The sequence below is a fragment of the Balaenoptera musculus genome, chromosome 19 (genome assembly GCF_009873245.2).
Source record: "Balaenoptera musculus isolate JJ_BM4_2016_0621 chromosome 19, mBalMus1.pri.v3, whole genome shotgun sequence".
NCBI classification, from domain to species: domain Eukaryota; kingdom Metazoa; phylum Chordata; class Mammalia; order Artiodactyla; family Balaenopteridae; genus Balaenoptera; species Balaenoptera musculus.
The window spans coordinates 13,945,176-13,959,603 of record NC_045803.1 but is presented as its reverse complement, the minus strand read 5'-3'; the positions used below and the strand labels follow the sequence as shown (position 1 = coordinate 13,959,603).

Here is a 14,428-nt window from a genome sequence, read left to right as displayed (position 1 = left end):
AAAAGTTTAAAAAATCTACATGAAAGTAGAAAAAATAGCTACTAATCTGTTGAAATTAAATTTGAACTTATGATTTTAAATGCCAGATGTGGTTTTAGGTTCTGAGGATTCAACATGGACCAAGACGAACAGAGTCCCTGCCCTCATAGAGCTTGCATTCTAGTGGTGGGCAGGGAGAAAACAAACAGACACACAAATAAATATATAATGGCAAGTAATGAATAGTGTTATACAGAAAAGATAAAGTGGGAAAAAGGGATAGAATGGTGGAAGCACTCATTTAAACAGGATGACATTTGAGCAGAGGATGAAGCGAAGAAGTAAGTCATGCAAACATCTGGGGGGAAAGCATTTTAGATAGCAGGAACTGCAAGTGCAAAGGCCCTGAGGTAGTATAGAGGACATAGGTTATTTTGTCTGTCCAACATGTATTGATTGCTGTATCAGTCTGGGTCCTAAGAGAAGACAGAGACCACCCAGTAAGTTAAGCAGGAGAAGTTTCATATAAGGAAACATTAAGATATTAATATATTTAATATTCTATATAATTATTTATTTAGTATAAAGAATTATTAAGCAATGGTAGGAGAGTGACTATAAAGATAAAAGAGAATGCTAAAGTGTACCCTAGGTCCGAGGAGGAATACCCAAGGAAGGACAAACTTGGAAGGGGGGTTCAGACCTCTACCACTGGATGGTGGGAAAGTTCCCTGGGTCACCGGGGCCAGAGCTGGTCACCAGTCATCAGGTAAGCAGAAACAATGCTGTGGGTGCAGGCAAGCAAAGGCTTTTAGTGGGTGGGTTCACAGAGGGAGTTGGGTGGTCTGAAGGGTGCTATTGGAACTGGGTGCTAAAAAGAACATCAGCTTCAGGGGTCTTGTGTACTTCTCTGTGTGGCTTGGCCAAGGCAGATCCAGGTCAGGTGCATGGGATGAGAATTGGATCATCAGCTCATTAGACAGCCAGCCCCATGTCCCCAGCCCCATCCCACCTCATTCCCCAGCATGCACATGCTTGGGGCTATTAACCTAAAATAATAAAACAGCCAGTTATTTTACCAACAAAACGGATTTATTCAGAAGCAGCAAAGAATTGCAATTCAGGACACACAGCTATGGTGAACCACATGCAAGTCCCCTAAGGCAAAGGAGAGGGAACTCTTTTATAGAGGAGAGGGAAAGTTGGGAGGGGCTGCTATAAACAAAAAGCCCATTAGAGGAAACTGGGAGTTTGCAGTATAGTGGCTTTTCCTTGGCTGAGTTGTGAGAGACTCTCATTGGCTCAGCTGTTGCCAGGCAAGTAGAAAATTTTTCTTCCTCCTGCTGGTGGTAGCAAACTAGTGTCACTCCCTGCCCAACATGCAAAGTATGTGCCTCCTGACTCCTTTTTAGGGAGGTTTTCCCTTTATTAATTTTCACAGGGCTGAGGAAAGGGTGTGAAATCAGCGACCCATCAGGGCACAGCCCATGCTGCCTGAGGCTGCCACTCAGGTCAAGAGAGAAAGGACACAGAAGAAGAGAAAAATGTACCCTGCTGTAATGTGGCCAGGAGAAACCACACAGGACCAAGCAGTGGCAAACAAGCCACCAAAGAAAGCCTCTTTCTCCTACGGTGTAATCTCTGGCGCCCTCTACTGGCCTGGCTGAACACCTTCCTGACAGGCCAAGGAAAAATTCATAAAAGGCCTAGCTCCATCATCAAAGAGAAGGCAAGGGACTATCCTGGCTGTCCACTAGTTAGGACTCCATGATCTCACTGCCGAGGGCCTGGGTTCAATCCCTGCTCTGGAAACTAGGATCACACAAACTGCGGCCAAAAAGAAAAAAGCAGGCAAAAAGAGTGAATGTGGAAACAAGAAGCAGGATGTTTAAAACTTACAAAAATATCCTCCCACATTTTGGTAATTTACCACAAGACTCAGACTTCCTCAGGTAGAAGCCAAAAAACTCACACTCCCAGACTCCCTCTGTCCTAGATAGTATTTCTGTAGACACGTGACCTGGGCTCCACCAATCAGATGCATCTGCATAAGTTTGAGTTCAAAAGTGAGCCACAATAACCAAGAGAAATGAAAACGTATACCCACACAGAAGCTTGTACATAAATGTTCATAGCAGCATTATACATAATAGCCAAAGAGTGGAAACAACCCAAAAGTCCACCAACTGATGAATGGATAAACAAAATGTGGTATATCCATACAATGGAATATTATCAGGCATAAAAAGAAAGTACAGATCCGTGCCACAATATGGATGAACCTTGAAAACATTATACTAAGTGAAAGAAGCCAGGCACAAAAGACCACATACTATATGATTCTATTTGTATGAAATGTCTAGAATAGGCAAATCCATAGAGACAGAAAGTAGATTAACAGTTGCCTAGGGCTGGGGTGGGGTGCAGGGATTGAGAGGAAAAGGGGAGTGACTGCTAAAGCATATAGGATTTCTTTTGGGGGTGATGAAAATGTTCTAAAATTGATTGTGGCGATGGCTTCGCAACTGTGTGAATATATTAAAATCCATTGAATTATACTTTTTTTAAATTGAAGTATAGTTAATTGACAATGTTGTGTTAGTTTTGAATTGTACTCTTTAAATAGGTGAATTATATGGTGTGCGAATTATATCTCGATAAAACTGTGACCAAAAAATATGTAATATAATGTCAGGTAGGGATACAGAGTTTGAAGTACATAAGACAGACTTGAATATAAAGCCTGGTGCCACTTAAAAATCGCTTGACCTTGAGTAGGTTGCTTCATCTTGCTGATCCTCAGTTTCCTCATCTATATAACTGGAATAATAATAATATCTACTTCATGTAGTGGTTATGAGAATTAAGTGAAGAAGATAACAGTATCTGGGAGATAATAAGTGCTCAATAAATGTTGGGTTTTGTTGTTTAAAAAGGGAGAGAGAGAGAGAGCCACAAGAGGTGGCCACAAAAATGAAAAGCAGTCATCTGGTGGCCTCTGCAATAAAAACCTCTGGGAAAAGAATCTTAAAAAAGAGTGGATATATGTATATGTATAACCGATTCACTTTGCTGTACAGCAAAAACTAACACAACATTTTTTTTTTAAGATTTTTTTTTGATGTGGACCATTTTTAAACTCTTTATTGAATTTGTTACAGTATTGCTTCTATTTTATGTTTTGGTTTTTTGGCTGCGAGGCATGTGGGATCTTAGCTCCCCGACCAGGGATCAAACCCACACCCCTTGCATTGGAAGGTGAAGTCTTAACCACTGGACCATCAGGGAAGTCCCCTAACACAACATTTTAAATCAACTATACTTCAGTAAAATTTAAAAAAACAAAAAAGCCTCTGGTTCTTTTGGGAAGGTTGTGAAGGATGTTCCTGGAGCCTGGTCTGACCTTTAGAGATTCTAAGCTTCAGGTACAGGGTTTTTCTCCCCAGAGAGGCCCTCATGGTGTGGCTGGGGATTATTCCAGGCTTTTGGCTCCATAAGCTGCCACTCTGCCCTCTCTGGTAATCTATGAGCTTCCCAATGTCTTTAATTGAATGTCTTTACTGCTCTAGCCAGTGTGGATTCTGTTGTTTGCAACTAAGAGCCCTGACAGATATAGGCAGGAAGGGGCTTGCTGAAGGGACAGCAGTAAGGTCATGTGGTGGAGGAGAGGGGGGTGAAGAGGGAGATGAGGTGAGAAGACCTGGAGGGCCAGCCCTCAAAGGGCTTGTAAAGCATGGCAGGGAGTTTGGATTTGATTCTGAGTGAAATGGGAGCCATGAGAGGGTCTTGAATAGAAGGGGAACATAATCGCTGACTGTATATGGGAGACAGTCTAGGGTTGGGGTGAGGGATCAGGGAGGAGGCTGCTGTGATCGTCCAGGCAGGAGGTGAGCATAACAGGACCAGATGGGGGTGTGGAGAGGATGAGAAGTGGGTGAATTTGGAAACACTTTGAAAGTACAGCCAGCAGAATTTGCTGATAAATTGAAAATAGTACGGACTATGTGTGAGAGAGAGACAGACAGACAGAGGGAGAAAGTAAAATCAAGGATGACTTGATGGTTACAATGAAGCCTCAATTTCATTGACAGGAAAAGGAAAGCAATACTTACTGCATAGGGTCATCACAGGGAGTCTCTATAACAGTGGGTATAGAACACTTAGCACATTTCATATACCACTGTCATCATTATTTATTATGGGATGTGTTTGAGACAACTCATCTAAACCCATCATCTTTATCTGGCACCCCCAAACCCTACATGTGTCCCCTGAGATTCCAAGAAAGCCCTCCACCATGCCCCAATTTCTTCAAAAACATTTGCCCCCTTATTTTGTGTCCCTCACAAGGAAAATAGGGGTGACTCAGGGCAACTTCCTCCCCTCCCACCATTCCATGGGTTCTAAGGATTTGCCTGTCCAGGAGTCTCTTGGAAGGATTCCAGACTCCCTGTTCTAGCCTCGTTTTTGGTACTCTTACAAATTCAGTTTCCCATTTGTCATCTCCTGGCCACTGCCCACCTGGGCTTCCCCAGGCCTGCCCAAACCCTGCCAGCAAATTCCAATTCAGCTACTGTGTTCATTTACTTACATAAACTAGGATTGTCCCTCCAGCTAATCTGGTGGTTCAGGGTCTTTGCTTGCTTTACAATTACCTGGGGAACTGTAAAGACACCAATGTCTGGGCTGCAGTCCCAGAGATTTGACTGGTCTTAATTGTCACACTCAGTCAGTGGTTCTCAAACTTTAATGTGCATCGGAATCAGCTGGAGGTCTTACTAAACCTGACTGCTGGACTCCCCATCCAGAATTTCTGATTCAGTGTAGCTCAGAGAATCTGCATTTCTAAGAAGTTCCCAGTGGACTTCCCTGGTGGCACAGCGGTTAAGAATCCGCCTGCCAATGCGGGGGACACGGGTTCTATCCCTGATCCGGGAAGATCCCACATACCGCGGAGCAACTAAGCCCGTGCACCACAACTACTGAGCCTGCACTCTAGAGCCCACACGCCACAACTACTGAAGACCGTGTGCCTAGAGCCCGTGCTCCGCAACAAGAGAAGCCACCGCGATGAAAAGCCTGCGCACTGCAACAAAGAGTAGCCCCCACTCGCCGAAACTAGAGATAGCCCACACACAGCAACGAAGACCCAATGAGGCCAAAAAATAAAGTAATTTAAAAAAAAAACGATTAAAGAAAAAAAGTTCCCAGGTGAAGCTGATGCTGCTGGTCCAAGGACCACACTTTGAGAAGCACTGCTCTGTACCAAGAGGTGGTAACTTGAAATGGTTAAAACTCTTGCTCCTCAAGTGTGAGCCACAGACCATTGGCATCACCTTGGGAGAATGCTAGAAATGCAGAATCTCAGGCCTGACCCCCCCTCCACCTACTGAATCAGAAATCTGCATTTTAACAATAACTTCAGGTGGTTCATACATATGTTAAAGTTTAAGGAGTACCGGGTTCAATCCCAGTTCTGCCTATGATTAACTATGAGATTTGGAAGTGGCTTCTTGAGGTCTCAGTTTTCTCGTCTGTAAAATGGGGGTAATAATAATACCTATCTCATAAGAGCATAGTCAGGATTAAATGAGTTAACATAAGTATAACAGTGCCTAGCATAGGATATGCACCAAATAAATATTTGCTATTTTTGTCATGAGTATTATCAACTCCCCAGGTGTTTCTAATGTGCAGCAGAGGCTGAAAAACACTGAGCAAGGCTGAAAGCTGCCCCCTGGAGCCCCAGGAGCCACGGAAATATTGATAAAATATGAAAACAGACTGAAATGGAGATGCAGACACCAAGATAGAGGCTAGAGCCAGAAAACAGACAGTGGCAAAGCGCCAGAGACTGAGACCCAAGAAATCAAAAGCTGAACCCCAGACTCGCAACGGGGGAGACAGAGACTCCAGGAGAAATACACCCACAGAGAAGAAGTACCAACACTTTCCACAGCCAGAAGTTAGAGGCAAAGCTAGGTGAGGCAGACCTCCCTCCCCTGATCAATGCCCATCCATCTATCCATCTATCCATCTGCCCAATCCATGCGCCAGCCGTGACTCCCCTCTCCCTGCCATGTCCTTATCCCTTCAGCCTGTCCATCCAACAGGTAGGGCCACAGGTCCAGCCCTGACCAAGTGGCACCTTTGGGGGCACACACCTGGGAGAGACTGCTGTGTTGTGAGGTTCTAGTCGGCAGGCATCCAAGAAAGCAGAGAGGCCACCACCTTTGTGAGCCTCCCCCATGAGTGTTAAGAAGCTCTCAAGTCAGGCAGACCTGGGATTGAATCTGACTCCACCACCTATAAACTGTGTAGCCTAGGGTAGATTACTTTACTTCTCTGTGCCTCAGTTTCCTCATCTGGAAAATGGGAAACATAAATAATATGTCTGAGTTAGGTCCTAAGACTATTCTGAGGATTAAGGGGGACAACACAAGTGACATATTTAGAACAGTGCCTAGCATAGGGTAAGCATTCAAATGTTGCCACTGTGGTTTATGATTTCCCGCTTGTCCTGCTAAAGGCTCACCTCTGGTGCTCCCACTCCTGGAACTGCTCTCTCAGGTCGTCTGTGGACTCACACTCTCCTTCGCTGGGAGATAACAGTGGTAGCTCTTACTATTGAGGTCTATTCCCCCATCCCTCGTGCTCTGGGCTGAGACCCCCTGCCACCCTGCCGCTGTCCTCAGACCCACTCCTCTCTGAGGGACCAAGGCAGTAAACATTTGATCACCCAGGGCACACACTGGGGGCTCATTAACATATGATGAGAGAACAGATGAGAGAATCCTTAGGGACTTGGTGGGCATAGCTCCTGCCCCTCCAGAGGACCTGAAAGCTGGGACCTGCTGTAGCAAGCAAGGAGCTGGGGAAGCTTAAAGATGGGTACATGTGAGGGGCAAAGCTGAGCAGGACAGTGGGGTCAGGTGAAGGGGGACAGGTGATCAGTGAGAAGGAGACCCACAAAGTCAGGCTGAAGAGAGAGAGGTGAGGAGACACATTTGAGTGGCACAGGTGGCAGGCACAGGCAAGGAGCAAGTCAGAGAGGAGGAGAGTCCAATGGGCGTCCTAACTCTCCTGCCTCACCTGGCCGCCTCACCTGGCCTTTTCATCCGGCTCTCCTCCCCAGCCTCTATAACCTGTCTCCCCTCACCTTTCTCCCTCTCCTAACTTCCCTTCCACTCTCTCACCGTCCCAACTCCCTGCCCCCTTCACTCAACCTTCTCGACTGTTCTAATCTAGTTGTGGCTTCCCTCACTTGCCTTGCCCACCTTTCCCCTCTCAGTCACTCCTCACGGACCTCCCCCTTCACCTTTAACCCTCCGCCTCTGTCTTTTTCATCTTTCCCTCTTCGCTTATTCCCCACTTGTCTCCTCTTCTGTATCCTTTTTGCTAGCAAGGGCTTCCTGTTTCCCACCCAGGGTGCCCCAAAGGCTCTCAGGGATTCTGGGCGCCCTGGGCAGGGTTGGGCAGGGCTGTGGACCTCAGGGCTGGGAAGGAATGTAGGGGCCGGGGAACTATTCAGACCTGCGCAGGAGGGATAGGCAAGAGGTGGGGAGGAGCGTGCAGAAAAGGCTGTGTAGGAGATGGAGGTTCCCTGGGGTTGCAACCTTGGGGTGGCATCCGACGTTCTGCAGGGCAAGCCGGTGGAGCCAGTCCACCTCCTCTACCCCCAGCGGAACCGAAGTGCCCCTTTCTGCCGTCTCCCAGCCTCTGCCCTTGAAAACGCGCCCCCCGTGTTTGCCCCTTGGGTCCCCTCCACACCTGCAGTGGGGCTCCTGAGAGACGCACCAGAGATTTCAAGGTGGCCCGGCAGGCACCGCGGGAGTGATGCGCAGTGGGAGGGGGGCTGAGACCCCAATCAGGGTCCCCTGATTCAGCCCCTCCCACCCCCACCTGGGAACTCGTGCCTCCCCTTTACTGCTTCCCCCAGACCTACCCTGACCACCCAGGAAAACGCTGGCCAGTTCCAGGAGCACAGCAAAGTGAGAAAAGCAAATTGCAGAAAAACATACGACTGATGCCACTTTTGTAAAACCAAAACGAGAATATGTGCATGAATCTGCATTTGATATAAGTGTACAGGAAAAGCTGTGAGTTAACAATGGTTATCTAAGGCGATTGGAGTAGGGCAGGGAGGGGCAGAAAGGGAGGTAAGAAAGAAAGGGGAAAAGGAGTATAAGCTGAACGGAAAAATGCGCATGGAATCATTTTTTTCTTTTAGTACATTTACTGCATAGTACATAAAAAAAACAAAAATTTCTAAAATTTTACAATACTATAGACTTACAAGAAGTTGCAAAAATACTACAGAGAAGCTCCCTGTATCCATTATTACGTAACTATAGCACTGTCTCAAAACTAGGAAATTGACATTGTCACGATGCAATTAACTAGACCACAGACCTTACTGGGACTGGGACTTCCCCAGCTTTCCAATGCACTCTTTTGTTTGTTTGTTTGTTTGTTTTTGGACTTTTGTGTATAATTCGGTGACATTTTATCATATGTATAAGTACCACAATCAGAATACAGAATTATCTTCTCGCCACAGAGGAATGCCCAAGTGCCACCCGTTTATACAGTCATACCTTCCCTCCTCTTCTGTTACCCTTGACAACTACTAATCTGTTCTCTAGCTCTATAATTTGTCATTTCAAGAATATTATATAAATGGAGTCCTATAGCACGTAACCTTTTGAGATTGGCTTTTTTCATTCAGCACAGTGCCCTTAAAATTCATCCAATTTGTGTATCACTAGTTCCTTCCTTTTTATTGCTGAGTACTCTTCCATTGCATGGATGTGACAACAAAGGAATATTAACCATTTGGCAGTTGAAGGACATACAGATTGTTTCTAGTTTGGGGCTACTACAAACTAATAATATTAACCAGTTTAGCTAGTATTAAATAGTTTAATGGGCTATTGAAGCTGCTATGAATATTCATATCTGATTTTTGTGTGAACATGAATTTTTATTTCTCTAGGATAAATGCCCAGGAGCGTGACTGCTGAGTCATGCAGTGTAAGTGCATGCTTTACTTTTTAAGAAATCTCCAACTGTTTTCTAGAATGGCTGTGCCATTTTACATTCCCATTAGCAATGTATGAGAGTTCCAGTTTCTTCTAATGCTCACCAGCATTTGGTCCTATCAGTATTATTATTATTATTAGCCAGGCTAGGAGGTGTGTAGTGAATGATGAATCATCATTTCATCATGATTTTAATTTGCATAATTTTAATTTGCATTTTCCTAACGGCAAGTGATGCTGACATCTTTTCTTGTGTTCATTTGCCACCTGAATATACTGTTTGGTGAAATGTCAATGTTTTCTGCCCATTTTCTAATTGGATTTTTTGACTTTTTAAAATTGATGACTTCTGAGGTTTTTAAAATATATTCTAGATACTAGTCCTTGTCAGATATGTGGTTTGCAAATATTTTCTTCCAGTCAGCTACTTATTTTCTCATCCTTTTCAATGAGCCTTTCACAGAGTAAAAGTTTTTAATTTTGATGAAGTCCAATTGATCCTTTTTGTTTTTCTAAAGGATCGTGCTTTTGGTGTCAAGTCTAAGAACTCTGCCTAATCCCGGGTCATGAAGATGCTCTCCTATGTTCTCTTCTAAAAGTTTACAGTTTTACATTTTACATGAAGATCTATGACCTGTTTTGTGTATAGTTTGTGTATAAGGTGTGACGTTTAGGTCAAGGTTCATATTTTTGCCTACTAACGTCCAGTTGTTCCAGCACCATTTGTTAAAAAGACTATCCTTCCTTTTTGGATTGCTTTTCAATTTTTGTCAAAATTCATTTGGGCATACTTATGTGGCTCCATTTTTGGGTTCCCTCCTCTGGTCCATTGATTAATGTGTCTATGCTTCCCCCAGTACCACACTGTCTTGATTACTGTCACTATCTAGTAAGTCTTGAAATCAGGTAGTGTGATGCCTCTAACATTTTTTTTTTCTTTTTTAATATTGTTTTAACTGTTCTAGTTCTTTTTCTTTCCCATATAAATTTAAATATAATAATCCATGTAAATATAAATTTTAAGATAAGCTTGTGTATATATACTAAAAAGAAACTTGTTGGCATTTTGATAGGAATTGCATTGAATTACAAATCAGTTTGGGGAGAATTGACATCTTTACTACATTGAGCATTCCTGTTCACTGTATGTCTCTACCTTTATTTATTTCTCCTTTGATGCCTTTCTGTAAAAAGAGAAGAACAAACCTGATTCCATATCCGATCTATTCCTTTAGCTCTAACCCTTTATGCTCTGTTGCCTCTGCTTAGTAATTCTGGCTCTGAACCTTTGTAAAAGAATGTTGCCTAGAGCCTGAAATATACATGATAGCCCGTCTGACCTTTAAAGATATAACACCTTTCCATTCATATAGAGATTAAAAGTTGCAGGATAGAGAATAACGTTTGTCTTGTTGGAGGTTTATAGGAACATTGCAACCAGCCCTACAGTGAATAGCTGCCAGAAGGATTTCCCCACCAAGAAGCTTGCAACGAGGAACCACACCCCCTCCCTTTTTAGCATGAAAGGAGCCTGAATTCTAACTCGGGTAAGATGGTTCTTTGGGACACGAGTCCACCACGCTTTCGGTCTGCTGGCTTTCCGAATAAAGCCCCTATTCCTTGCCCCAACTCATCTCTCGATTTATTGGCCTGTTTATTGGCCAGCAAGCCATATGAGCTTGGACTCGGTAACATTTCATCAGAATTTTGTAACTTTTAACATACAGATTCTATCCATATTTTGTTGATTTATATCTAAGTGGGGTTTTTTTAGCAATTGTAAGAGGTATCCTATTTTTAATTTTGATTTTCAATTGTTTACTGCTAGTATAAAGAAACATAATTTATTTCGTGTGTTTACCTTGTACCTTATTCTTGCTAAACTCACTTATTAGTTCTAGGAGTTTTTGTATTTTCCTGGTGTCTCTATACATACACATTCATGTCATCTACAAACAGCTTTATTTCTTCCTTTCCAATCTTCCTTTATTTCTTTCTCTTTTCTTCCTTCCTTCCCTCCCTCCCTCCTTTTTTCCTTCCTTCCTTCCTTTCTTCCTCTCTCCCTTCCTTCCTTTCTTCCTTTCTTCCTCTCTCCCTTTCTCTTTCTTTCTTTCTTTCTCTCTTCCTTCCTCCCTCCCTCTCTCTCTCCTCCCTCTCTCTCTTTCTTTCTCTCTTTCTTTCTTTCTTCCTTCCTTCCTTCTTTTCTTCCTTCTTCCCTCCCTCCCTCCCTTCCTTCCTTTCTTCCTTCCTTTCTTTCTTCCTTTCTTCCTTCCTTCCTTTCTTTCTTCCTTCCTTCCTTCCTTTCTTTCTTTCTTTTCCTTCTTTCTTTCTTCCTTCCTTCCTTCCTTTCTTTCTTTCTTTTCTTTCTTTCTTTCTTTCTCCTTATTGTACTGCCTAGGATCTCCAGCACTGTGTTAAATAAGAGTGGTGAGACTTCACACTCATTAGGATGGCTGTTACTAAAAAAATAATAATAACAAGTGATGGTAAGGATGTGGAGAAATTGGAACCCTTATGCACTGTTGGTGGGAATGTAAAATGGTGCCACCACTCTGGCAAATAGTATGGCAGTTCCTAAAAAAAATTTTAAACGCCATACCATCCAACAATTCCCCTTCCGGGTGTATACCCCAAAGAATTGAAAGCAGGAACTCAAACAGATATTTGTACACCCATGTTCGTAATAGCCTTGTATACAATAGCCAAAAGATGGAAGCAACCCAAGTGTCCATTGCCAGATGACTGGATAAACAAAATGTGATATATACATATGATGGAGTATTATTCAGCCTTAAAATTGAAGGAAATTCTGACACATATCAACATGGATGAACCTTGAGGACATTATGCTAGTGAAATAAGACAGTCACAGAAGGACAAATACTGTATGATTCCACTTATATGAGGTGCCCCAGAGTAGCCAAATTCATACAGATAGAAAGTAGAATGTGGTTGCCAGGGGCAAGGAGTAAGGGAGAATGGGGAGTTATCGTTTCTTAGGTACAGAGTTTCAGTTTTGCAAGGTGAAAAGAGTTCTGTGGCTGGATGGCAGTGATGATAGCACAGCAATGTGAATGTACTTAATGCTACTGAACTGTGCACTTAAAAATGGTTAAGATGGTAAATTTTATATTATGTGTACTTTTCCACAATAAAAACAGCAAGAATGGTGAGAGTAGGCATCCTTACCTTGTTCCTGATTTTAGTGTGAAAAGCATTCAGTATTTCACCATTATGAGATTACCTGAATGTTTTTCACTGATTCGCTTTATCAAGTCAAAAAATTTCCTTCTATTCCTTGGTTGCTGAGAGTTTGTAATCAGAAATGGATGTTAGACTTTGTCGAAAGCCTTTTCTGCATTGACTGATATGATCACATGATTTTCTTTAATGTTTTAAATTTTTATACAATTTTAAAGGTTACTTTATGTGTACAGTTATTACAAAATATTGGCTGTATTCCCTATGTTGTACAATACGTCCTTGAGCCTGTCTTACACCCAATAGTTTGTACCTCCCACTCCCCCTCCCCAATATTGCCCCTTGCCCCACCACTGGTAACCACTAGTTTGTTCTCTATATCTGTGAGTCTTCTTCTTTTTTGTTATATTCACTAGTTTGTTGTATTTTTTAGATTCCGTATATAAGTGATATCATCAGTATTTATCTTTCTCTGACTTATTTCACTTAGCATAATGCCCTCCAAGTCCAACCATGCTGCTTCAAATGGCAAATTTTCATTATTTTTTATGACTGAGTAGTATTCCATTGTGTGTGTGTGTGTGTGTGTGTGTGTGTGTGTGTGTGTATCAATCACATCTTCATCATCCATTCATCTGTCGATGGAAACTTAGTTTGCTTCCATATCTTGGCAATTATAGATAAGGCTGCTATGAACATTGGGGTGCATGTACCTTTTCAAATTAGTGTTTTTGGTTTTTTTGGATATATACCCAGGAGTGGAGTTGCCAGGTCATATGATAGTTTTAGTTTTTTGAGAAACCTCTGTACTGTTTTTCGCAGTGGCTGCACCAAATTACATTCCCACCAACAGTGCAGAAGGATTCCCTTTTCTCCACATCCTTGCCAACATTTGTTATTTGTGGTCTTTTTGTTGATAGCCATTCTGACAGGTGTGAGGTGATATCTCATTATGGTTTTGATTTGCATTTCCCTGATGATTAGCGATGTTGAGCACCTTTTCATGTGCCTGTTGGTTATCTGCAAATCCTCTTTGGAAAAATGTCTATTCAGTTCTTCTGCCCATTTTTTAGTTGGATTATTTGTTGTTTTTTTTTTATGTTGAGCATATGAGCTATTTATGTATGTTGGATATCAATCCCTTATAGGTCATATCATTTGCAAATATTTTCTCCCATTCAGTAGGTTGTCTTTTCATTTTGTCAGTGGTTTCCTTTGCTGTGTAAAAGGTTTTGTGATCGTATGATTTTTTTCTCTTTAGCCTGTTAATATGGTGGATTCCATTGATAGATTTTCAAATATTGAAGCTGCATTAATGGAATAAATCTCTGCTTGGTCATTGTGTATGATTTTTTTTTTAATATAAAACATCTTTATTCACTTTGGATTTCCATTCTTCCAGTAAGGTTACCTTTTTCTCCATTAATTATGGTAAAAAATATACATATAGTAAAATTTGCCACTTTAGCCATTTTTTTATCTTTGGTATTTTTTTGTTTTTAGTTTTTTGTGGGTTTTTTTGTTGTTGTGTGTTTGTTTGTGTTGGCTGTGCCACATGGCTTGTGGGATCCTACTTTTGCAACCAGTGGTGGAACCCAGGCCACCTGCAGTGGAAGCGTGGAGTCCTAACCACTGGACCGCCAGGGAATTCTGCCATTTAAACAATTTTTTTTTTTTTTTTTTTTTTTATGGCTGTGTTGGGTCTTCGTTCCTGTGCGAGGGCTTTCTCTAGTTGTGGCAAGCGGGGGCCACTCTTCATCGTGGTGCACGGGCCTCTCACTATCGTGGCCTCTCTTGTTGCGGAGCACAGGCTCCAGACGCGCAGGCTCGGTAGTTGTGGCTCACGGGCCTAAAAATATGGAACGCTTCACGAATTTGCGTGTCATCCTTGCGCAGGGGCCATGCTAATCTTCTCTGTATCATTCCAATTTTAGTATATGTGCTGCCGAAGCGAGCACTAAACAATTTTTAAGTGTACAATTCAGTGGCATTAGTGTAAACCATCACCACTATCTGTTTCCAAAACTTTTTCAACACCCCAAACAGAAACTCTGTACACATTAAGTAATAACTCCTCTGTCTCCCATGCTCCCAGACCTGGGTAACTGCTAAACTATTTTCTGTATCTGTGAACTTGCCTATCCTAGATATTTCCTATAAGTAGAACCACACCATATTTGTCCTTTTATGTCTGTCTTATTTCATTT

The 14,428-nt window shown here is 42.5% G+C and overlaps 1 non-coding gene across 1 annotated transcript; it reads right to left on the bottom strand.

Moving 5' to 3' along the window:
- Positions 1–14,072: 14,072 nt before the first annotated feature.
- Positions 14,073–14,179, bottom strand: LOC118885979. Its single transcript, XR_005017611.1, has one exon. It is a non-coding gene; the product is annotated as a U6 spliceosomal RNA (small nuclear RNA).
- Positions 14,180–14,428: the final 249 nt, after the last annotated feature.